The 26093-nt window shown below is 35.8% G+C and overlaps 2 protein-coding genes across 2 annotated transcripts in view; one reads left to right on the forward strand and one right to left on the reverse strand.

Annotated features, from left to right (window-relative positions):
• LOC135195664 (uncharacterized) overlaps positions 1 to 5736 on the reverse strand; it is a 184731-nt gene extending 178995 nt beyond the window's left edge. The window contains exon 1 of the mRNA XM_064222037.1: positions 5718 to 5736. The gene's annotated coding sequence lies outside the window, so the exon portion shown is untranslated. The remainder of the gene's footprint in view (positions 1 to 5717) is intronic.
• LOC135195662 (uncharacterized) overlaps positions 1 to 26093 on the forward strand; it is a 99511-nt gene that overhangs the window by 44262 nt on the left and 29156 nt on the right. The window lies entirely within an intron of this gene.

Genomic DNA, 26093 nt, shown 5'->3' on the forward strand with positions numbered 1-26093 from the left:
AGCCGTGAAGAGATATGTTTAAAAGGAGTGTTACTAAATGCTTTAACTGACCTTCATAAGAAATATCCTGTTCCCCGCAGATTCATGATAGCCATCCACTCGCTAAAAAAGTTAGATGTTATAATAAGTAGATCCGACAAAGACGGCAAAATTGTAATAATGGACAAAGACTTCTACCTTCGCACAAAAATCAACCAGCTCCTTAGCGACACAAATACTTACGAAAAACTGACGAAAAATCCCCTCCAGAACGTTCCCACAGAATTTTTCGGAAAGTAAGATTAATTGGTAAAGACAAAAAGAGTATTGAACTATTAGAGAAATTTAAAGTAATTAATCCTAAATTACCCTACTACTTTTATGGTCTTCCCAAAACTCACAAAGACAATCTTCCATTCAGACCCATCGTTTCATGCGCCAGAGCTTTCAATTACAAAATTTCTAAATGGTTAGCTGGCCTCCTTTCTCCTTTTTTAGGCACTTTTTCTCCCAGTCACATCAAACACTCGGAAGACTTTTGTCACAAATTCAGAGAAGCACATATACCACTTCACAACATAAAACTTTTAAGCCTTGACGTAGACTCCCTATTCACAAAAGTACCAGTACAGGACGTTCTTCAGTTTTTAAGGGAAAAATTATCCCCCTATTCAGATCATTTCCCTTTGGCACTTGACAAAATAATAAAGTTAGTTGAATTATGTGCATCTAATAACGTATTTTCATTCGGGGAATCATTCTACAAGCAAAAATTCGGGTTGTAGTATGGGTAGTCCTTTAAGTCCTATTTTAGCCAATCTGTACATGGAATACTTTGAAACTACAGTAATAAATGCAATAAAACCCAAAAACATGCTGTGGATGAGATACGTGGATGACATACTAACATTTTGGGATAATAAGTGGGGTAATTTTAATGAATTCCTCTCAAAATTAAACGCATTAGTGCCCAGCATCAAATTTAAAGTTGAATGGGAAACAGACAACAAAATTCCTTTTCTTGATGTTTTAATAATCAGAGACACGACAGAATACAAATTTACCATATACAGAAAGCCAACGTTCTCACTTTCATATATTCACTACTTTAGCTATCATGACAATACTATCAAGATAAGTCTAGCTAGCAACCTATTCTTAAGAGCCTTACGAATTTGTTCCCCAGATTCCTGGAAAAGAATTTGAACTAATTCGCAAGCAACTTTCATCTTTAAAGTATCCTGACCATATAATTGAGAAAGCAATTCAAAAAGCAAACGTAATTTTCTACCGACCCCCTAAAGACAAGACCAGAGACACACCCAACAATAAAATAAAAATTCCCCACCTGGAGACGATTAAGAGAGTAACTCACACCCTTGGGAAATCCAACCCTTTTGCATTTACCTACCCCAAATACCTTAGCCAAATCCCTGATTAACGTCCAACAAAAGACATCGCCCAAAGACTCTGGGGTATATGAGATCCCATGCCAGGACTGTGACCAATCTTACATCGGATTACAGGTAAATCACTTCCCCAGAGATTAATACAACACAAACGGTCAGTTAGGTATGGACAACAGAACTCGGCTATTTTCAATCATATAAATGAACATAACCATAGAATAAACTGGAATATGTCACGTGTAATTTATAGCAGCAACTGCCGGTACAAGAGTCAAATGATGGAATCGGCCTTAATAAAAGAGAAGCAGGTAATGAACATCTCAAAAGGGAATTGGACCTCGGACATCGTCGACGCAGTGTTCATTCAACCAACGCTTAAGAAGATTAAAGGAAGATTATCAGCGGGGGTGACCTAAATTGGCTTACTTGTGGACGAATCTCTTGGTATAAATACCACCTTTTCTGTAAACTTTTCTCATTCATATACCTGAAGAGAGAGACAGCAGTCTCTGAAATATAGTACTTTTCTCTCTACATTTTGGTGTTTTTATGGGCTCCTTTTATTAGATGGAATTCTGTTGTTACAGAACACTTTTACCAGTCATATATATATATATATATATATATATATAATATATATTATATATATATATATATATATATATTATATTTATGATTATAATATATGTATATATTTATATTATTATATATTCCAACACCTTTGGATAATATATATATATACTTTATATATATATATATTATATATATATTATAATATATATATACATATGTATATACGTATATAGACTGAAATGATACAGCTGAGATGAGATGTCCACTTTTTTTGTGGGCTATAAAAAGAACAAAATTCTAAAAAGTTAACTGAAAATTAATGTTCTTCAATAAAAACCAACAAAACTCTCGACTTCTACTACTGCCATGCCTAAGGACATAAGACGCCTTTGGGAACAACGAACTGCATCTCACAGTTTCTATGAAAAAAAAGAAAAGAAAAACACTGCAGGTACTTGTGGCCACTAGGAAAATGGAAGGACTTAATTGGTGACTTTCTTCTTGTGCTGTGGATTGGCGCCTGAAACCACATGGACACATGACGACGCTACCTGCCTCCTGTTTTCTTGAGATAGATGAGGTTTAAGTACCTTTTACATATATGTATGTATATATATATATAATATATATATATATATATATATATACATATATATTTATATGTATATATATCTATCTATATTATACATACTTATTCATATACATATACTTATATATATATATATAATATATATATATATATATATATATATATATATATATATATAATGATCTCCTAGACATCTCAAAGAAATTCTTCGTGAGAAATCGTCTCGACTCTGTTTCCTCATGCAGTGATTTTAATAGCTGATGGTTGGTTGATTGTAATAGGTCGCAGTCAAGAAGGAGAAGGCTTTGGGGTAGAAACCCATCCCATAATGACTTATTAAACCAATATTAACGAAAAAGAATTTCTTTGTCCTTTGGGTGGAAAGCGATGCATTTTTGCATTACCTTTCTTCGTCTGTCTGTAATTAATGTAACATATGACTAAAATGATATCAGATTCTGGTGAATGGAATTAAATGGAATATAAAATTTAGGCCAGAGATCAGGCACTGGGACCTATGAGGCCACTCAACGCTGAAAGGGAAATCGAAAGTAAAAAGGTCTGAAAGGTGTAACAGGAGGATAACCAAGGTGGAAAGTAGGATGGAAGAAAGAGAATATAAATGTCAATACAGTAAGAAGAATGGAAGGGTTTGTAGTTAAGGGCCGAAGGGACGCTGCAAAGAACTCTTAAGTGATGCCTACAGTGCACAGTATGAGGTGTACTGACGGCATTACCCCACTACCAGGAATTTTGTAAAGTCGATCCACTATCGTTTAGATTCACAGTGGTTGCCAAACTGGGGGAAATTTGAAGCTACCAGGGGGGAAATAATTACACTACCTACTTACTTAAAAAATCACCCTTCTCACTAATTTAATTCTAAAGCAGAAGAGCAAACAAAAGTCCTTTTATTTGTTACTAACCGCTCTCACTTTATTGTAACTATATGTTTATCAGTATAATTGTACATTCGAAAAATAAATTAGTAAATAGTCACAGTGTATTTTAACTACTCTCTCCCTCGTACACATGAAGGGGGAAATCTGGATAGTTGAACTGGGTGCAGGGGGAAAGGACAAAAAAAAGTTAGGGAACCACTGGACTTGAGAATATGGCCGATCTGGCGCGACACAGCAGCCTGTTATCTACACCAAGGTTCAAAGAAAGCAACGTGACAGTCCGTGCGTGGATTTTTTAGGTAAATACCACAACGCACTTCTAGGTTGCAAACTATTTAAATGTAAACAGCTGAATGCAGCCGTAAAACGAACTTAAAAGGCAAAAACCGGAAGACTAAAAGATGAACGTTAATTCTCACGCGCTCCTCTCTGACTGAAGTGCAGTTCACTCACTGACCGCATATTCAATGATGTGGTGATGAACATGTGATATACAATAAGAGCACTTTCTTTAGGGAGAAGTGTGATGAGTGATTCTGAGTTCATTAATAGCGCAGGCCATATGCGCTTGTTCTGCTTACAGCATTTATGGCCCAGCTCCTGAACGAGAAACTTCTTGATTTTCCAAATCATTCTAACTTTCAGTATTAGTTTCACTTGTCTGGCTGCTAACATCATCTCTATGAGAATAAATTCAAGAACGTCCCAACGGATGCAAATGATTAATGGAATGGTGAACCATAGTACCATTTCCCATTTGAGCTTGTTATCACGTCCTGCAGTCAATTCTACAATTCTACCCATCAGTCAATAGGGTCTGGGTTAGGTTGACAATTTCAGCCAGCACCACATCACCAGCCCTAGCCTTATACTGCAAACTACCTCAATTAAAGTGCTTGTGATGTTCTCGTTATAACATAAAATTGTTCCTGGAAACGGGTAAAAATATTTTCAAAATTTGCCAGATATTTCAATGAGTTTCAAAAAGGCGCTCTTGTTCGCATCAATCACTGTCATCTGATTGTCTTAACAATACGAAAGGATTACTATAAATTTGAAGAAAAAATTGGTGTAATCTCCACAAATTTCTTAATACAAGAACAATATGTCATAGGATAATAACTGTAGGAGCTTGGGTTTAGATCTTCCAATAATTGTATAAAAGCAATTCTTGATACTTCTAATAAGTCCCTCACAAGTAGTTCTCACCCAGGCAGGCCGAGAATAAAGGTTCTCTAAGATGTTTTCCATTATCATTCTGAAAATGTTCTCTGAATTCATCACGAGTTAACACTTGTTCCACAACCTGTTGTTATTAAATTACCAACAATAATCTCAGGTTGTGACAATAAACTGCATTCCTGCGTGAGTCTGCTAAGATAGGAATGGGCAGTTTCCTGCTACTCTGAATCTCTAACATGAGAACAAACTGTCTTACCATCTTCTGATCATTATAAATCCTCTGACTCAGTGACCAACACGCATTTAACAAACAGCACAAACATATCTGAGCGCAAAGAAAAACTGTCTTGTGAATGCTGCACTTTGAGAAAAAACAATGGCCCTAATGTCACCACCATGGAAGAGGGTCATAAACCAGGTATATATGAGTGCAAATACACTGCAATGAAAGTAGGGTTACCTCAATTTATTAGATTTTCTAGGTCAAGGACATTGTTCAGAATCATACTTGTTACTGGAACAATGATGAAACTGCTCCAAGACACTACAGTAGTTTTCACAAGATTCAACAATTCTAAGTTTTGAACAAGATGGCAGACTGCGGCCATGAACATTACAAAACATACAAAATCTGCCGTTGTCTTTCACATTTTATGTGAAAAGAGGTACTAAAGCTCTCTAAAATGGAGGATGTAATATTCTTGCAATAATCATAGTTAAACACATTCTTCAGTTCCTTACGAGTAGGTTTATCTTCACCTTTATGTTATTAACTCTGACCTCTCTCTCATCTATTACCATGTGTCCCTCCTACTCATTGGAAGTAAGGATTCAAGTCTTAAAAATACCATTGTAATTATCAAACAAATCTACAACTGTAGGATTACTGCTACTGACTTTATGCACAAGTTCTCTCCTAACTGACGTAGGTAATTTCGAAAATACAATATGGCTGACATGCTTGCAGCCAGAAGATGCAATATACAAAATCTACACTGTACTGCTGCAACCCGTAAACTACATGACTGTCATTGACAGACCATATGACTTCAAAAAATTAAGTGCTATGTCTGGGAAACTTACTCAAACGTTGCTTGAAAATCTTCCAAACTCCAATCATTGGCCAAATCTTCAGGTGTAAGTGGAGCTAAGGCCACTTCATAATTTTCATCTGAAACAAACATATTTGAAATTACTCTGAAGGTATATCCTCTCACACAACTTTTGAAATATGGTGGCTTATCATAATCATAAGCATCTATATATTAACAATAAACCCTTGATTTCTGACTTATCAAGAAAATGATCACCTTGCACTGAAGATGTGGTACCCTACACAGTTGATGCACTGCAGTATCATTTCACCATCAATAGGTTTCTTTAAATTTACGAGTTTCACAACAACAGCTAATTAATACTCACCTAATTTACTTGATTATTCTGTTTATTTACCCTTCTATTATCAGTTTGGTGTTTCCCAAATGCCTGCTCGTCTAACAGATCAACAATCTTATGACATCTTTTTCCAAATACTGAATTATTGTACCTTCTTTCTCTAAAATATAGACTTGATTTAATCCCTGTAGTTGCAACTGCTTCCAATTTTACCTCCTAGTGGTTATGATTTAACTAAAATATGTTAATTATTCAATTTTGTATGAAATTTACCTATGCTGTTGAGCCGTGCACTGGGGCACTGTCAGCTGCTCAATGCTTCAAACAGTGACAATAGGGAGTTGAGTGGTTGGAAAGAAGAATAAACAGATCCAGAAAATAAAGATGAAGTACAAGGATCTCAGGGTGGAACTGAGAGAAGACTCTACAGTTCCACTAAGAAAATAACAGTAGATGGGATGGACAACATGATGTAAGAAATGAAGTGGAAATGGAGGTACAGTAAAAGGTTGAAGAATTAGTACGGGTAGGAGCAGAGGGAACACCACAAGCACCCTTCAGTACTGCCTACAGTGAGCCATGTAATGATTTAACACCCACAAGCATCCTAACAAAAGCATCCATCATCCCAGCAACAACTTGTTCAGTCATTGTAGGCCTACCCTTGACTGGCTCCTTCTCCATTTTCCTTCTCTCATTCTATCATTGTTACTAATATTCATGAAAAACTTAAAAAAAAAAAGTCCTGGCCTAGGTTAACCATACACCATACCCTTTATTATAATAATAATAATAATATGTTTTATTTCAGCTCGGGGCCATATACATTGAGTATACAAAATACAGACAGTAACATACACAATCTAGATACATGAGACATGATAAAATAGAAAAAGAAAATGAATAATCGGCACTTGTCCACAAAATAGCTGAGGTAGCATAAAAGCTAGTAATCATCATACTGGTAATAACAGTAATAATATTGGTGAGAAAAAAAAATATGCATTGAGAGTAATAACAGTTGGTGCACATATTATATAACTCAAATTTCAACTAGTGACCTTAGGTGGTTACAGTAGTCAGGTCCAGAGGGCTTAATACATAAATTAAATGTAAATAAAACTTTAACTTGATAGTAATCACAGTATTAATGAAAAATTAAAATATCAGCAATAAATGTAATAATGACAAAAACTGCAGATGACATCTTGCCAATACAGAGATTAAGTCCTTTAGGGGACAAAGGCCTCCTTTTCCCATCTTTCCCACAATTTAGATTTTCTTCTTGCTTCACTCCTTAGGATGCTTTGTATGAGCGAGTTGCTTCTCACTCGGGTTACCAGACTGACATTGTTCGCCTAACAAATTATTTTTAAATTGTCCAGGTGGTTTTCAATGAACATCTGTGCGGAGTGGTAGCGGGGAGTGTTTGTGAGGCGTCTCAGAATGTCATTGTGCACAACAGTGATGCGTCTCATGGTCTCTCGGGTATAGTTCGTCCAGAGGGAACACCCATAGATATTGTAGCAGTACGAGCGGAATAGCAGCAGTTTCTCGTCTCGGTGACAGAAGGCAAACCTCCTTGCAATCATGTTGCCAGCTGCACATAGTTTACGACGCCTCTGTTCAATGTCTGCCGTATCTTTTAGGTCGTCGGTGATAATGTGACCCAAATACGGAAATTCGTGCACAAATTCCAGCCGATGGTTTCCGAGGAAAATTTGAGGTTCTACAATATGCTTAAGCGATCTCGGGAGCAGCGACATGCACTGGGTCTTGGTTTCGTTGTAGATTATATCAAATTCCTCTGCATATTGGTGGCAGGTGTCGATGAGTCGTTGGAGACCTTGCACTGATGGGGAAATCAGAACCATATCGTCGGCGTAACAGAGGTTGTTTATACGTAGTTGTTTCATTGACGGTGCATCCGATTGGGAGCGAGTTCAGTTTGACATTCAAGTCATCTGTGTACGTATTAAACAGGTATGGAGAGAGAATGCCCCGTTGCCGAAGCCCGTTTAGGGAGCCGAAGGTGTAAGATAACACGTTACCCCATTTGACACAGAATTGCTGTGTGGAGAACCAGCAATGTAAAATGCCAATTAGGTACAGGGGTGTGCCCCTTTTATGCAGCTTCAGGAAGAGCTTCAGGTAGTTTACTCTGTCAAATGCTTTTCTCACATCTACAAAACAAAGGAAAACAGGAGAGGCTGATGATAGGTAGTAGTTCAGCAATTCTTTCAGTATGTAGATGCAGGTGTCGGTTGAGTGGTTTGCTTTAAACCCGAACTGGTTGTCAGTGGTGTGTAGAAAGGGGAGAAGTCTAACTAGAAGAACACTCATGTATCTTCGATGCGATCGTTGTGATTGCAATCGGCCGGTAGTTGCCAGGGTCAGCTGCATCCTTTAGCTTGTTTTTGATTAATGGTATCAAGTGAACTAGGAGTAGGTAGTCTGGAAGAAACCGGTGAATTATGCACGCATTGAATAGGGCAGCTAGCAAAATGTAAATTATCGGATGGCAGAGTTTGAAGGCCTCTGCAGGAAGACCATCACAGCCGGGCGATTTATTATTAGGTAGGCTGTTTATGGCATCGCTGATGTTACCTGGTGTAATAAGATCTGCAAAATGAAATTGAATGTTGTCAGTAAGGAGGTTATCTACATCCCTTCGGGAATCTTGATCATTTATGCAATTCAGGATATTGTTGAAGTGATCGCCCCACATACTTGCAATAGCTTCGTCTCCGACTGCTTCCCCTACTCTCTGTGATAGCTTTTTAGTTTTGGGATTTAAAGACTGGATATCTTTCCAAAGACGAGGAGAATCACCAGATTCTAAGTTTCTAGACATTGCATCGGCTCTTAGTTGTTTTTCATTTAACCTGCAGTGCTTGAGAGCAAGTTTGAACTGCGCTCTCGCCTGTCTCGTTAGCAATGCAGTGTGCCCTTCCCTGGGGCTACCATTTTGCACAGTACCCTCGCCTAGTCTATCAGTGAATCTAACAAGCTTCTCTACCAAGCATAGTAAAATATGGTGAATGTAAAAATATCAACAACCTACGCTAACTTATAAAGTATTGTACAAAATGTGAAACAGCACTAGTAAACATAACAGACCAACCTGCTGCTGGTTAAGCTATACCTATCTACAGAGAACTGAATTTCATTTTCATCATACAACTGGCACATTCATTCATTGACCTAATCTAGCCCATACAAAATTTGGCATATTGGTCTATACACATATCTGCTTAACAGTGAGAAAAAAAGGAGAAAAAAAGCACAATGAAATTTAACCAAGATTTCACTACAAAGTGGCGGATTAGACAGTAGGTTAGGCCTAATCTGACATCCCACATTCCCATTATTGTACGAATGCCACAATTCTCTGTCACAATATATCAGTTACGGAAAATACAATCACCAAAAACTCTTCTGCAAAACCATTACCTTGATACACAAGAAAAAGACTAGCAAATAGGATCAACTTAGGTTTTCGCTATCACTACAAGCATGCAGACAACGAAAACAAACCTAATACCGTGACTGCTGAATAATCTGAGTATGAATCCTTTACAACCGCTCTCCCAAAATATACCGGTAGCCGAAAAACGAAGTCACCGTTAACTGCATTACTTAAAAATCACACAAATGAAAATCGAGTAGTGAATGTGACGTGAAGTGGAGAGTGAATGAACTGAATGAGTGAGATCATGCTATGATTTAGTACTTAATCGAGATAAGAAATTACACGTTTAACGCCTTCGTTGTGAGATTTGTAGCTATTCAAAGACAATACATAGGCGGGGAGAGGGTGGATTTTAAGTTACTGAGGGAAAATGATGGTTTTTTTTTTTTTATCTTACTTGAAGTAGGAAAAAGCATTCTGACTCTCTCGATTCAAGTGATAGTCTGCTTTTTAGGGAGTGGAGTAGACGATTCTAAGCTCATTTTTAATTTTACGTTTAGGGGATCAGTACTAATTTAACGTTCATTCTCAACTTACTTAAGTTTTAAGATATTATTTTCGTTTTGATTTAAGGCGGTCAACATAGATTTATGATCGAGGGAATCAGCTTTAGTTTCATGTTCAGGAAATTGCGTTTGACTTCGTATTCAAGAGATCCGGATGAATAATACCATATCTACTGTTTTTTCATAATAATAATAATAATAATAATAATAATAATAATAATAATAATAATAATAATAATAATAATTAATAATAATAATAATAATAATAATAATAATAATAATAATAATAATAATAATAATAATAATAATAATAATAATAATATAAACATCACCATTATCATAATTATCAATTGGAGTATTATAACTTCAACTCTGAACAAATATCGACTGACTGAATTTTGTGAGCAGGCATGACATATTCATCAAAGTCCATATTCATCAAAGTCCTCCCTCAAATCGAAATGCAAAGCATATATATTGGCTGCATTTTAGATTATCAAACATTTAAAAAAAGTAGAACGCGCACTTGACATTGAAGTCTTCAACAATCTCGACATCTGGTGACAGAAGCTCAATGAAGCAACTCGCTTGAAAAAGCTCGTAATGCAAGCATGACACGAAAAAAAGGCATAATACTTATTCAGTAGCGCAAAGACATCTGCATGCTTAATTTACGCAACTATTCAAACGAAAAATTTGAATCTGAAGAATTAAACCGTTGCCTCTCGAAGCTTATACTATCTAGGGCGTCATTTGTTTCTTCGTGTCGTTTTCGTTCTGTCACAATGATTTTAATTCATTTCTAAGTTCATCTCTTTATTTGGTTGTTTTTTTGTTCAGGCGAATAACTCTAGTATAATAAGAGGCTTCTTCTCGTTCTTTCTTTCTGGAATGATTTTAATTCATTTAAAAGGTGTAGTTATCTAGCATAGTCTTCTTACGAATGACTTGAATACAATACGGTGCTTCGCTCCTCTATGAAGATTTGAATTCACTTCTACCCTCCTTGTCAGGAGGAAGTGCTCAAAACCCCGTTAGCGATTTGTGTCCAACAGAAATTAGTATGCTTGGAATTTCTTATATTTATTGTTCTCTCTCTCTCTCTCTCAGTTGCTTAGCAGGTCTATTGATTGTCTTTCTTTTTCTCTCAAGTGTATAGAGAATGGTGGGCTCTTATCAGACTTATGCTCCCTTAAAGGGAAACATGATGATGAGTAGAATGTGAATGATGACAAAGACTCGTTAAAATGAGACAGTAATCCATTATTTTGGTACACCTAAGAAAGTTATTTAGCACCGCTATTTGTTAAATACTTATGCTTTTAGTCCTGGAATAAAATCTAGAGTTTCTTGAAAGTGTCTACTACTATTATAATGATACCAATAATAATAGTAATAAGCAATAGTTATAAATTTCTTGCAAATTCTTTTGTTGTGTAAAAATCTGAGCTCCATTGACAAAGTTTCCTATCGCCGGATTCAATAAGGTTTTGTTGCTTAAAAAAAGGAAAAAAAATTCGTTAGTCTCCAGAAATAAAGGTGAGAGATTTTATATGCAATAACCCACTTACACACAGAAACATGGACAGAAAGCAAGATTTTGTTTACTCCTTAGATGAAATGGAATCATTATAGAGGAAGGGCATAAATTTCAGTGCTCAAACAGTTACAAGCAAGGATTTACGTATAGTTTGAGGTACGGTGGCACCACAGGAATAACGTGACTGCGATCACTGTCAATTTTACACTTCAGCTGCTGACTCTTGGATGAAAAACCTGCGCAGAAAGCTTCCTAAACACTAGACTACCCACTTCACGATCCCTCACATCAACCGTGCATTTGATGTCTAGGCCAGTCCCTTACGACGCTCCTGATTGGCTGTTGATAAGCCAATCACAGGGATGGAACCTCTCAGTCTCTCTCGAGAGTTCACATGTGTAGTATTTATGTTCCACATCTCCTGAGGGATCCGTCTTTCAGAAGAGGTGGAACATACATCCTGCCTATGTGAACTCTCTCGAGAGACTTAGAGTTTCCAGTCCTGCGATTGGCTTATCAAGAGCCAATCAGGATCGTCGTAAGGGACTGGCCTAGACATCAAATGCACGGTTGATGTGAATCTTCTATAGCAGTTCGGTGAAGCTCACTATGCCCTGAGCCATTCACCAGTATCATGCCTGCATTCTCTTGACCCTTAGGATTGAGGTTTTTCGCTACCAGTACAGGCCCGTACTCAGAGTTTGTGTTGCTGGGGGCGGGGGGGGGGGGGGGGGGGGATTCTTTTTCCCAAAACTGGACCTTTTCTTCTATAAATGTCATAGCATATATAGGTATATATAAGATGATATACTAGAAAATGTTATTTTAATTATATTAAGAAGAAAAATTGGGTATGCGGTCTATGCTCTTCTTCCCGATTAGATGTTATTCAAATTGGTTAACAGAATTTTACTTAAAATCATTCACACATATGGTGGCCTATATCATATTCCTATTATCACTCTTGTATTTCTTACTACTAAAGAATGTTGTTGATGTTTAATAACAAATTTTGTAAAAAAAAAAAAAAAAAAAAAAAACAAAAAAAAAAAAAAAAAAAAAAATGCCAAAAATACAAAAGATTGTTATTTAGTGTGTTGTGACTACAATTCAATGAAAATGATAGTCAGAAAATATGGACCTCTGGTTTTTTTTTTTTTTTTGGTCTGGGGGGTGGGGGGAATCGCTCGACCTCCCCGCCCCTTCGGTGCAGGCCTGCAATACCTTTCTCATGTCATTTATCCATCCTCCGCATAGGGCCGTCAGTGGACCTCATGCGGTCCACTGTAGGCATTACTTGAGGTTCTTTGCACCGTGCCTTCGGCCCCTAGCTGCAACCCCTTTCGTTCTTTTTACCTCCCTTCATATTCTCTTTCTTCAATCTACTTTCCACCCTCTCCTAACACTTGATTCACAGTGCAACTGCGAGGTTTTCCTTCTGTTACACTTTTCAAACCTTTTTACTGTCAATTCCATTTCAGCGCTGAGTGACCTCATAGTTCCCAGTACCTGGCCTTTGACCTAAATTTTCATATTCAATTCAACTCAACTCTATCCATCCTACTTGAGGCTTCCCTCTATTCCTCCTCGTTAACGCTTCAGAATTATATGTTGTGCTGTTACCACCAGCTCCATTACTTCCATTCCTTGTGCTACGTGACTAAAACATCTTAAAACACTATTGTCTTCCATTCAACTTTTATTTACATTCACATTTCTCAGTCTTTCAATTCTGTACTGAACAGACAGATCATATCAACAGCTACATTCACATTCACAAACACCATGAATCCGCACTTATATATATATATATATATATATATATATATATATATATATATATATACTATATATATATGATTAAAAATCACTGACCTTCTGCCTGTCAATTTCCTGTGGCATTCGTTTACACACACACACACACACACACATATATATATATATATATATATATATATATATATATATATATATATATATATATATATATATATATACACACACACACACTAGCGATTGCCTTATACTACCTCAATTTAATGAATGAAAACATTTCACAAACAAACTCTGTGACTTATAGAATTGATGTCTCAGTTCTCCATTTAAGAAAATTCTAATCGTTCTCTCTCTCTCTCTCTCTCTCTCTCTCTCGTCTTTCTGATTTCTTAGACTTTTGTATAAAAGAAAATACCTGTTGCTAACGGATGCCTTAGGCTGGAAGTTTATTGTTTTTTGGAAAAATCGAAATCTCGTCAACGACTCGGAAAGAAAAATTGAGGCAATAAGAAACTCAGAAAAAAAAATGAATCTAGGAAACATTTTCTTAAGAGAAAGTCCGAAATCAGGATCAGTTATTTTAGATGAATTCCCAGCGATTTTGACCTTTCGTTCCCATTTGAGGGAGGGAGAAAGGTTTGGTTTCGTGTGTGTGTGTGTGTGAGAGTATATGTGTATATATATATATATATATATATATATATATAATATATATATATATATATATATATATGGGGATACAATCCACAATGAAGTAAAATCCTCTTGTAGTTTAAAATATATATTTTCTTTACAAGATTAAAGCTTTCGACCATCAACTGTGGTCTTGTTCACTAAAATGTGATATGTCACCTCAAGGAACTAACAAGTAAGAGCACAAACATTTGAAAAAAAAAAAAAAAAAAAACAACGGTAGGGTAACAAGCTAGTTCAAATTATGAATGATCAGGCGGTTGAGCCCTCGTTCTTTCCTGAATTCGTCTAGATCTTCGTGGGGGAATGTTTCTATTGTCAACCCCAACCGTTTTTTTTTTTTCTTCAAATGTTTGTGCTCTTACTTGTTAGTTCCTTGAGGTGACATATCACATTTTAGTGAACAAGACCACAGTTGATGGTCGAAAGCTTTAATCTTGTAAAGAAAATATATATTTTAAACTACAAGAGGATTTTACTTCATTGTGGATTGTATCCCCATTTACTTAGAGGTACGACATAGCACCTGGCTTATGCATATATATATATATATATATATATATATATATATATATATATATCTATATATATATATAATCACCATATGCGATTTTCCTTTCCAGAAAGGAGGCCAGAGAGGCAGAGTTTTCCGGTTCTCAATCATTCTTCAGGAATGAAGTTGCTAGTCCTATGCCCTTTTCTCGATCCTAGTTGACGTTGGTATCCACTCAGCTGGGTCGACTGGTGGAGGTAGCGAATACAAGCCTAAATCCCTTTGTACTGATCTGCGACACAATTTCTCCCCATACACACACAGACACACACACACACACACACACACACATATATATATATATATATATATATATATATATATATATATATATATACATATGTGTGTGTATAGTTATAAATCATTTATTCTTAATAGGGAGCGAGAGATTTTTCTGCTTTCTCTATTTATAATATTCCAATCAATTCTGTTAATGAGTTTTCCCATTTACTTGCTGAGTAACAAATACCAGAAATTACAATTAATATTATTATTGTTACGATTATTAATTAACTTTATTACTGTTAGGACATAAGAGCAAAATCCTCTCTCTCTCTCTCTCTCTCTCTCTCTCTCTCTCTCTCTCTCTCTCTCTTCTTTTTCGTGTCAGTAAATGACAATCTTTTCCCAATTTCTACTTCAATGTCAGTTGACTGTGCATTCATCGTATCATCTTTCGTCATTACTGCTGACACTACTGCTGATGTCATTCAACGATATCAGAGAGACCTCTGTCGTTACCGATTATGTACCTTGTTACGGAATGATACGACCCAATAGTAAGTAGAAAGTGTTTTATATAAAAAAAAGGAAAATAAAATAAGAGTTTCATCGTTATTTCCAAATATATGACCTTACGGGAGTTCATCATTGGCAAAATGAATACCGTAATCCGACTTGCAAGGTCAGCCATCCAAAACGAGGCAGACCTGTTTTTGGCAAATATTTACCTGTCATCGCGCACCTGGCTTCCCGTAACACTGCACCCGGGCCCGGCAAAACTGATGAGTGTTCGGTGATTTCGTGACGATTGTTATGAGGCTCCGGGATTCGTGCAATCTTCTTCATTTAGTGGTGACTTGTTGGATTCCTTTCGGGCAATCAACTTCACACCTGGAGTCGATTTCTTGAAGGAAATCGCTACGTTTCATTTAGGCTGTGTCGTGCTCTCGTTTTCCCGAGAGCTTCCCTCGGAAGTCATTCGTGTATAATTGCAGTCGGATCTCCGTGGCTACCTTTAATCAAGTGTTATTTGGAACACTTTTGGTACAACTGAATTCTAGTTCCGTGTCCTAAGGTTCCTCGTGTGTTATAGCATAGGAACTCCATAAGTCATTCTTTCAGTAATTCTCGTAAAATTGCTTCCAAGTGTCATCATTTTAAAGTTATGGATCGCACTTTTAACACAGTGACGCAAGGAGGATTTATAATGTGCTTGAATTCAGCGTTACTTATCTTGAGGTTATATAGCGTAAGTTTTGTAAAGTACCGTCAAGAGTATACCTCTGATGTACTTGAATGAATTCAAGCCGCATTGGGAGATGCGTATCAACCGTACCGTTTGCCCAGTAACACCCAGAGCAATTCTTGCATGGCTGAATTCAAGCTTGATTGCCTTCAGGTTATGTAGCATACGCGCTATCTCCTGAAGCTCTTTTTGTATGTTTGAATCTGCTTTCATTAAAGGGCCCTCCAACACCGTGCCCGTGGGCCAAAAGTGGCCCGTTTGATTTTGAAAGTGGCCAGCTAGAGAAAATTAAGTAAAAATATATTTTTCTTATTCATATCTTAGAGAATTAGTTTTATCGCTTATCCTGAATAAAAGAAATATTTCTTGCAAAATCAGTAACTGCAGAGAAAAGATTCATTGGCGTCTGTTGTGTGTTACATCTTATTTACAAACGATGCGGCGTATCAACAAAAACAAAGATCATTATATGAAACGCTGTGATAGTAATTGGGCTCCGTTTTGGCCTTGTTTTAACATTCTTATTCTGTAATTATCCCTTTTCCATTGGCTATTATCAACACTCCCACTAAATCTACCTTTGTTTGGATTAAGATTTGGGATCTAAATAACCTCTTTTTTGACTGCTTTGAAATCTTTTTCTTTGAATTCCTCTGAAATAAATCCTTGTCAATTTCTTACTCCTAAATTCTGAGTAAAATATGAATATATATGTACATATATATACTTTATACATATCATATGCACACATATACATACACAATACATACACATAGGTGGCCCACATGACTTTTTATTTTTTCAAGAGTGGCCCACAGTCTCAACAACTTGGACGGCCCTGTTTAATTTCTAGATTCTACCACATTTGAGTTCATGAAATCTTGCCGTATGCACATGTTCTGCTATGAATGTTATACTAGTACTAAGTTTATAAGGTTTTGGTTTCTAGACCACATCTAACGGAAATGTTTCCCGACTTTTTTTTTTTTTTTTCCATTTCAATTTAGCAAATTTGATTTTTTGACCTTTAAGCCCATAAGTGTCAGTAACCTATAAACGTTTGGCCTCGAAAGGTTTGTTTTGGCTTCATAGATTGTCTCAAATTTTAGCAACAGAGGCGAACCTTGAAAATTTTGTCTGTAACGGTAGATTTTCTCTGTATCAAGAATTCAAAAAAATGTGTGTGTGGCGGGGGTTAGGTTAAAAACGAGCTATTTATGCCATATTACACGGGAAGCATCATGTTGCAATGATTATGCACGTGTTTACCTGGATATATTGCCAAAAAACTGGGTTTTTTGTGTAAGTTTATGAACGCGCAATCAGCTCTCGAAAAAAAATCCAAGACGGTCGGCCAGTAGCCATTTTAGGAGAGCATTCGTGGTTGCAGTCTTCATTCGAGATGCCAAATTTAGTTTATGCACCAAATTTACATTATTTTAAGTATATGCATTAAACCTTTATTTATTTTAATATTATTTTCAGTAAATTATTCAAATAATGAATTAGATTAATAATGAAAATACCAAAAAGCATTTTTTTACTGAAAGTATGTCAAGTATAATCAGAATGTTCTTAAATTTAGAACTAGAGCATCGTCGATAATTATCAGAACGCAAGATTGGGAAGGTACCGTACTCTCTCGCCAGGTACATTTACGGAATAGAAGACTGGAAACACTCTGGAAACCGCTTCCTGTTTCTGTTTTCCTGCCTATACGATCGACTTTCTGCCAAAATCAGGTCTATCGCTTCTTTTCATTAGACCTAGAAACTAATTAATCCCCCCATCAGCCTCTGTATGAGAGAAAATTATGAAAATCTTCTTTTTGAGGAAATAGGTTTGGGAATATGCACGTGACTACGAAAATCGTGATCAAAACGATTGATTAAAGAAATGAGTCAGTTCTTTGGCGTCGTCCCACATAAGATGAGCTCTACTGACAGCCTTCATTGAGAATCACTGAGGAAGAAAAGGAAATAGAAAACAAAGACAATACACAATCACGAAAACCAATAAAAAAAAAGAGGTCTAAACATGAAAAACAAAAGAAAGCGGCTCGTTCTCTACGGGTCAATACAAAAAGGCCTGTAAAAACATATTTGAGGGCAAAAAAGTGAAATGAACGAATGGACTAGTAGTAGGTCAAAGACCTCTCTCTCTCTCTCTCTCTCTCTCTCTCTCTCTCATTTGCAGCATATTAAGATGTGATGACTCCTTCGTGTAAAACAGCTGCAGGTGCACTGTCACGCCAGCGCAAGCTGGAAGTAGCCCTTAGGACCGCTATATATACTATGTATGTGATGAACGTAGTAGTACCCCGAGGTTTTATGGAAAACATTTAAACGGTACCGGTTTTTGTACGTTCTTTAATACCCTCTTCTCTCTCCCTTTGTGCATTCTCTATCACATATGCTTATCTTTTTCTTCTGCCTCTCTTCTTCTTCTTCTTCCTTTTCTTCTTCTTCTTCTTCTTCTTCTTCTTCTTCACAAGTTAGCAAAACATTTAAACGTTACCGGTTTTTGTACGTTCTTTAATACCCTCTTCTCTCTCCCTTTGTGCATTCTCTATCACATATGCTTATCTTCTTTTTCTTCCTCTTCTTCTTCTTCTTATTCTTCTTATTGTTCTTCTTCTTCTGAGTTTTGTTACTATTATATATCACAAGTTAGCAAACACTTATTTACCTAGAAATCGAGCTTTCATATCTTTGAAGGAGAGTAAACGAAGAATAGAATAATCCGTGAATAGAATAAATTAAATTGAATCAACAAACACTTAGTTATATAAATACCATCCAGTGCCAGTAAATGAAAAAATCCGGTTTAATTTTTCGAAAACAAAACTGGGTCGCAAAATTCCGAATAGGATGTCATCAGCAAAAGAAAAGTTATGCAAAAAAGATGGAACTTGACGTGTGAGAAAAAGTGTTTCTTTCATCATGTTATGGATATGTTGTAAATAACACCAAGGAAGTCTCTCTCTCTTCTCTCTCTCTCTCTCTCTCTCCAAACGGAAGGAAGCAGACGTAGTACCATTTTGCACTAATTTGTGTGGTCCGCTGCCATAACCATTTCCTCTTGTTCTTGACCAGTCTGAAGACCGGCAACGTCTGTCTTCCTTAATTTCACGAAATCAGCAACTTTCTACACAGAAATCTCCAGGATTAAGAAAGACCGCTGGCCTTTAGATTTAAATCTGTAGGATTACGAGATTCTGGTAATCGCTTTGTTAAAAATTTCAGGGATTAATCGGTCATTGGTACCAGCGTCGCCGTGACCGTTTTCCGTACGTTTTGTGAGTCGGAAGCCGAACGCTGCCTCTTTTAAACTGCAGTTAGAAAATTGTAAAAAATATAAGCTTCAAAAGGGATGAAAATAAAATCAGTTACAAATACAGTAATGCAGATTTATCTGCTCTGCCTAAGAAGTGAACTGAAATACCCTAATTCAAATTACAATTGAAATCGTATACCAATTTATGCTTATTTCTATGAAACCTAATAAAAATGATTTTTTAAATCTGCCTTTAATGTTAATCTTTTTCCTACACAATCTCGAGCCTCACCTTTACCAAAAGAATAGCTATTGAGAGATCCATTATTTCTCTTCGTTAGTAGGAGAAAATGACAGGGATTGAGTTATCATGAGAAACCGGTCGTGTTTCCAAAGCAAATGATTATAAGAAACACCAACTTTTACTCATTATATATAAATAATATACATACATTTGTAGTATTATATATATATCTATATATATATATATATATATGAATACTTATCACATCACCGTTATTCATATAAATCATTCGAGCTACAAATGTCCTTTAATATCTAATTCGCTCTACCTCGGAATTGATATATTTTCATATATGTACCGAAGGGGAAGAATTTTTAGTTGATAATAATTTCGTCTCTCATGGGATCGAACCACCGTCCAGTGGACGGGAAACGAAATCAGGAACGGACAGTGACACTACCGAGTCGGCCGACTCGTAGTGTCACTGTCCGTTCCTGATTTCGTTTCCCGTCCACTGGACGGTGGTTCGATCCCATGGGGGGACGAAATTATTATCAACTAAAAAATTCCCCTTCGGTACACATATGAAAATATATCACTTACGAGGTAGAGCGAATTAGATATTAAAGGACATTTGTAGCTCGAATGATATATATAATATATATATATATATATATATATATTATATATATATTATATATATATATATATATATTATATATATATATATATATATTATATACATAACAAGTAAATTTTCCACAAGGACTTGTTCTTTATGAATAGGGTTCATCTCTGAATAATATATATATACATATATCTAATATATAATTATATGTCCACACACGCGCACACACACACACACATATATATACACACACACACACACACACACACACACACATATATATATATATCTATATATATATATATATATACAAATGTCAAATGTCTTGTGTGTGTGTGTGTGTGTCTGTCTGTACGTGCTTGTAGGCAATAACCTGTAACTCACTTTAGGCTGGGTGGGAAGGCGGATATTATTATAAAAAGAATTTGTAAAGTTTGCTCAGTTCCTTGACAGAGAATTACGTCATGAGGAAAAAAGATTCTTCATGGCCTCTCTCTCTCTCTCTCTCTCTCTCTCTCTCTCTCTCTCTCTCTCTCGTCGCTCTCTCTCTCTCTCTCTCTCTCTCTCTCTCTCTAAGGAAATGTTGCGCATTCTTTGTTGTCAATTAACTCGCCTTTGTTAAAACTCTTTTATGGCGTTTAATCTTATCTCTCCTCCTTTTTTCATTTATTTTTTGCTGATTTATCGTCTGTTTTACTGCTGTTTACCTCAGCATTTTATGTACAGTTATTACTATCAAGTTTTTATTTGTTAATTTATTACACCGTATTTCTACCTCTCATTAAATGATCTCTCGTTCATTTACTATTTGAATATTATTATACTATATTGGGAATATTGTATAAACATCAAACAAATATGTAAAACAGTGTTTGACGATTTGAACAAAACAAAATAGACTCACAAGCAGAACGGAAAATCTAGACGTAAACGAATGCACAATAAATTAGCCGAGTAATATTCCACTGAGAATGAGCTTCTGCTCCGTTCTTCTCTTCCTTACTCTTTTGGTATTAATTGCTTCCGCTGCCGCACGAATCGGCCAGCTGGTTTGTTGTCTTGTTCGTCAAAAGAGAATAACAACGAAAAAAAATTTAATCTGTGTGTGTGTGTGTGTGGTCGTCAACCACACGCCACAAGAAAATCTGTCTGGTAAATAAGATGTAACTACCTCTCTCTCTCTCTCTCTCTCTCTCTCTCTCTCTCTCTCTCTCGTGTGCTACTGATCTAGTTATAGACAATAAAGTTACCAGCAGATCTCTTTATGGGCTAAGAATTGCAACGATAAGTCCACTTCATTATTTGTATTTTGACTTCATTCCTTTCAATTTTTGAACATTTTCAGTTTGAAGAAAATGATCCAGGCAAAATAAATAAATAAATAAATAGATAAATAGATAAATAAAAGCTTGATCATGACAAGAAATTTGTGTTGACAGCCTTTTACTCCTCGGCTGACACCGAATCCTTCTCTTGAAAGAGGATAAACAACAGACAATCGAGAATTTCGAAACTGTTGTGTCTAGAGTTCTTGACCTCTGCGCCGGAAGTGGTGGAGGCAGCGCTCAAAATGATAACTATAAAATTACACCAGTTGGTGATGACGAGGCCGGACTGATTCCCTATAGTATATGTTAGTTTGGATTAAAATGACTTTGTTCCCGCATCGGCCATTATCAAACTACAAGAAATTTTTCCTCAGAATAAAATATTCTAAATTAATTAACAAAACAGATTATTCCCTCTGCGGTCAAATATAAAACTACGAACAAGAAATGAAGATATGACCTTCTAAAAGTAAACAAGTAAAAAATGAAGCGAAACTTAATTTCTTCGACACAATTGAGTTTTCCGTGCGGCGCATAATGCTGTATGAAACTGTCAGCCACGGCCCGTGAAAGTTTCAGTCGTGGTCTTTGTTGTTGGCACCTCTAACAGTGCCAGACGCACGATCATGGCTAACTTTGACGTTAAATAGAATAAAAACTTCTGAGGCTTGAGGGCTGCAATTTGATTTGATTGATGATTGGAGGGAGGATGATCAACATACCAATTTGCAGCCCTCTAGCCTCAGCAGTTTTTTTTTTAAGATCTGAGGGCCATCTCCACTATTTTTATTTATCAGCAAACTAAAACTGAATTCCCTCCAGCCGAGATTTTTTTTCTTTTAATCATAAAATATTAGTGACTTCATTGTTCATATACTGATGTCTTTGTCAAGTCATATTATTATCATTATTATGTTATATTTCACGACACGTTTAACTTCTGCCTGCGGCCACCAGAATAAAAGTGAATATTCAGAAGTATTGTCTTTCCCCTTTATGCAGATTATGCACATCGGCCACCTTTGAGCAGATATCAGCATTGAAGACAATTGAAAAGACCGTGTATAAAATCATTTCCACAGACGCTGCTATTCTTTTTAACAGAACATACTTAAAAATGGGTCTACTCCCTCCATATTATTATCATTATCATTATTGAACCAAACGAAAACTTCTTTCAGTTTTCATTTGAAGACGGTAAATAGAAACCTACGAAATTACTGAGTATATATTGTTTAATTGTAATTATTTACATATTATTTTACTCAACACTCGAGTACTTTCAAACCCTATTTATGGACCTTTCTCAACCTACACATCTCTTGAGAAAGGGCCACAAATATGGCCTGAAGGTACTCGATTGTTCAGTAAAATAATATGTAAATACTTACAAGTAAACAAGTTATACTCTATAATTTTGTGGGTTTCTTTATACCATTATTATTATTATTATTATTATTATCTGAATGAAAAACTATTATTTCTAAACTCTTTAGCACTGGAACGAGGGCTAGAGGTAAGTTTAAAGAAACTGGTCAGATAAAATACTGGAGATAATACAGCTGCGGGGCGACAGGACGTTGTAAAGAACCTTTAATGCTGTTTACAATTTTCCTTTGTATGTATACGTATATGGATATATTACCTCTGTTATATCAAATAATGAATAACCTATGGCAGTCCTTTTGGAAAATATTGAAACAAACCAGATGATGCGGAGTATTACGCCATCAGTATCTCCTTGGCCATATCCCTATATGGTAAGGAGACTAGGAACTATTTTGTGCAGGCTTAGGGCTGGGCATACAAGACTCACTCATGGGTGCTTTAATGTCAGATGAAAACCCTGCACTCGGCGACGACTAATTTATCCCCTTAACTATGAGACTTGTGCTAATCGAATGTCTTAGTCTTAGGGACGTGGCAGGGAAGGACGTTTTATACTCGCAACGATTCTCGTCCAGGATTGTAATATACTTAGAGCACTTTTGTATTTTCGTTAGGGAGGCCGGCCTCCTCAACAAAATGTGTATAATGCACATGTGAAGTATGAGTATATGTATGTACAGTATATATGTATATACATACACATATATATGTAAATGTATATGTTTTTTTTTTTATATATATATATATTATATATATATATATATATATATATATATATATATATATTATAAGCCCATTCAATCCAAGCGTAAGACTGTAGAGGAGCCAACGCCTATAGTTCACTTTTTACAGTGACTGATTGATTTACGGTCACTATAACTGACGTCGCAGTGTCTAGCTTATTGACTGTGTAAGGAAATTCACTAAAAAAAGATAATTTAAAAGCAAAGTTTCATACAGAATATATATATATATATATATATATATATATATATATATATATATATATATATATCGTGTATGAAACTTTGCTTTTAAACGATCTTTTTTTTAGTCAGTTTCCTTACACAGTCAATAAGCTAGACGCTGCGGCGCCAGTTATAGTGACCCTAAATCAATCAGTCACTGTATAGGAAACTTTAGTCGGTGGCTTACGCTTGAATCAAAGGGGTTAACGTCCTCGTCTCAAGAAGCAAAAGCGTTGCCAGAGACTGATACAAACCCTAAAGATATCTGACCTTATGATCTTCAGAGGAATATGCATTTGAACTTAAGATGAGCAGAAGCGGAAATAAAAAACTAATTTAACCTCTACATTCATTCAGACATCATTTGTTGGTCTAATCTTGCTTAAAATATCGACAAACCCTTATTATTATTAGTTATTATTATTATTATTATTATTATTATTATTATTATTATTATTATTATTATTATTATATATTGGTTTTTTTTTTGCTCTATCACAGTCCTCCAATCGACTGGGTGGTATTTATAGTGTGGGGTTCCGGGTTGCATCCTGCCTCCTTAGGAGTCCATCACTTTTCTTACTATGCGCGCCGTTTCTAGGATCACACTCTTCGGCATGAGTCCTGGAACTACTTCAGCCTCTAGTTTTTCTAGATTCCTTTTCAGGGATCTTGGGATCGTGCCTAGTGCTCCTATGATTATGGGTACGATTTCCACTGGCATATCCCATATCCTTCTTATTTCTATTTTCAGATCTTGATACTTATCCATTTTTTCCCTCTCTTTCTCTTCAACTCTGGTGTCCCATGGTATTGCGACATCAATGAGTGATACTTTCTTCTTGACTTTGTCAATCAACGTCACGTCTGGTCTGTTTGCACGTATCACCCTATCTGTTCTGATACCATAGTCCCAGAGGATCTTTGCCTGATCGTTTTCTATCACTCCTTCAGGTTGGTGCTCGTACGACTTATTACTGCAAGGTATTATTATTATTATTATTATTATTATTATTATTATTATTATTATTATTATTATTATTATTATTATTATTATTGGGAAAATAAATCCACAGTAGTATGCCTGTTTGATTTTGTTATTTAAAATATATCAAGGAGGCCTACTATGAATTTACTTTCCCGTTTTATTGACTCGTTTGATTATGAGTTTTATTATTATTATTATTATTAGTCACTAGATGAAACCTATTCATATGGAAAAAGCCCACAAGGGCCTTTGACTGGGAATTCAAGCTTCCAAAGAATACGGTGTTCATTAGGAAGAAGCAAGATGAAGTAAAAGGAAATACAGAGAGAATATAGATAAATAGATAAAAATGTATTTGAAATTCAAGAGGAATCGTAACATCATTTTATTTTCTGGTATAATTCGCATTTATTTCGTAATGAAACAAAAGACTGAGTAGTGAAGTCACAGTGTTGTTTACGTGGTATCTCTTATAGATAGATACCTGTATTCCAGAGGGATGCACCTGCTTCTTGTGTGGGTGAGTGGGTGGGTTGTCGGGGTGACTGGAGGAGCCGCTTTGGGAGTCCCACAGGGTCTGGCTGGAGGTCGACCACCCGGACCCCTACGAGAGAGAGACGCTGCCAGAAGCAGGTAGTTGACCGATGACTGGATTCAGTTCCAGCAAGTTCACGGTCACGCAAGAGGCTTCTTCCATCGACTCTGTGTTGTTTTTCCTTTGTTGTTTTTAATGCATGACTTGGAATAATCTCTCTCTCTCTCTCTCTCTCTCTCTCTCAACCCTTTTTTTTTCTATTTCATACACATATCTGGTAAAATTATACTATCCGCGTACTTTTAGGTCAGACTGCCTGATTCAAAACTTGCTATCTTTTGTACTTCGTTGTTACCTTCTGATTATTATTATTATTATTATTATTATTATTATTATTATTATTATTATTATATTATTATTATTATTATTATTATTATTCTGTTGAGTAGAATTGCAGAATTCAGCGAATTCATCTTATATAATATCTATTATCTATTATTATTATAATTATTATAATTATTGTATTATTATTATTATTATTATTATATTATTATTATTATTATTATTATTATTATTATATTATTATTTAAATTTGGTAGGAGACCCTCTCTCAAACATGTTTTGTTAAAGAGGATGGCAGCATCAGTGGTATTGATTTTATATAAGATTTTTTCAGTTCTTCTTATTACCTTCTTATTAC

This window comes from Macrobrachium nipponense, chromosome 16 (assembly GCF_015104395.2).
Source record: "Macrobrachium nipponense isolate FS-2020 chromosome 16, ASM1510439v2, whole genome shotgun sequence".
Taxonomy (NCBI): domain Eukaryota; kingdom Metazoa; phylum Arthropoda; class Malacostraca; order Decapoda; family Palaemonidae; genus Macrobrachium; species Macrobrachium nipponense.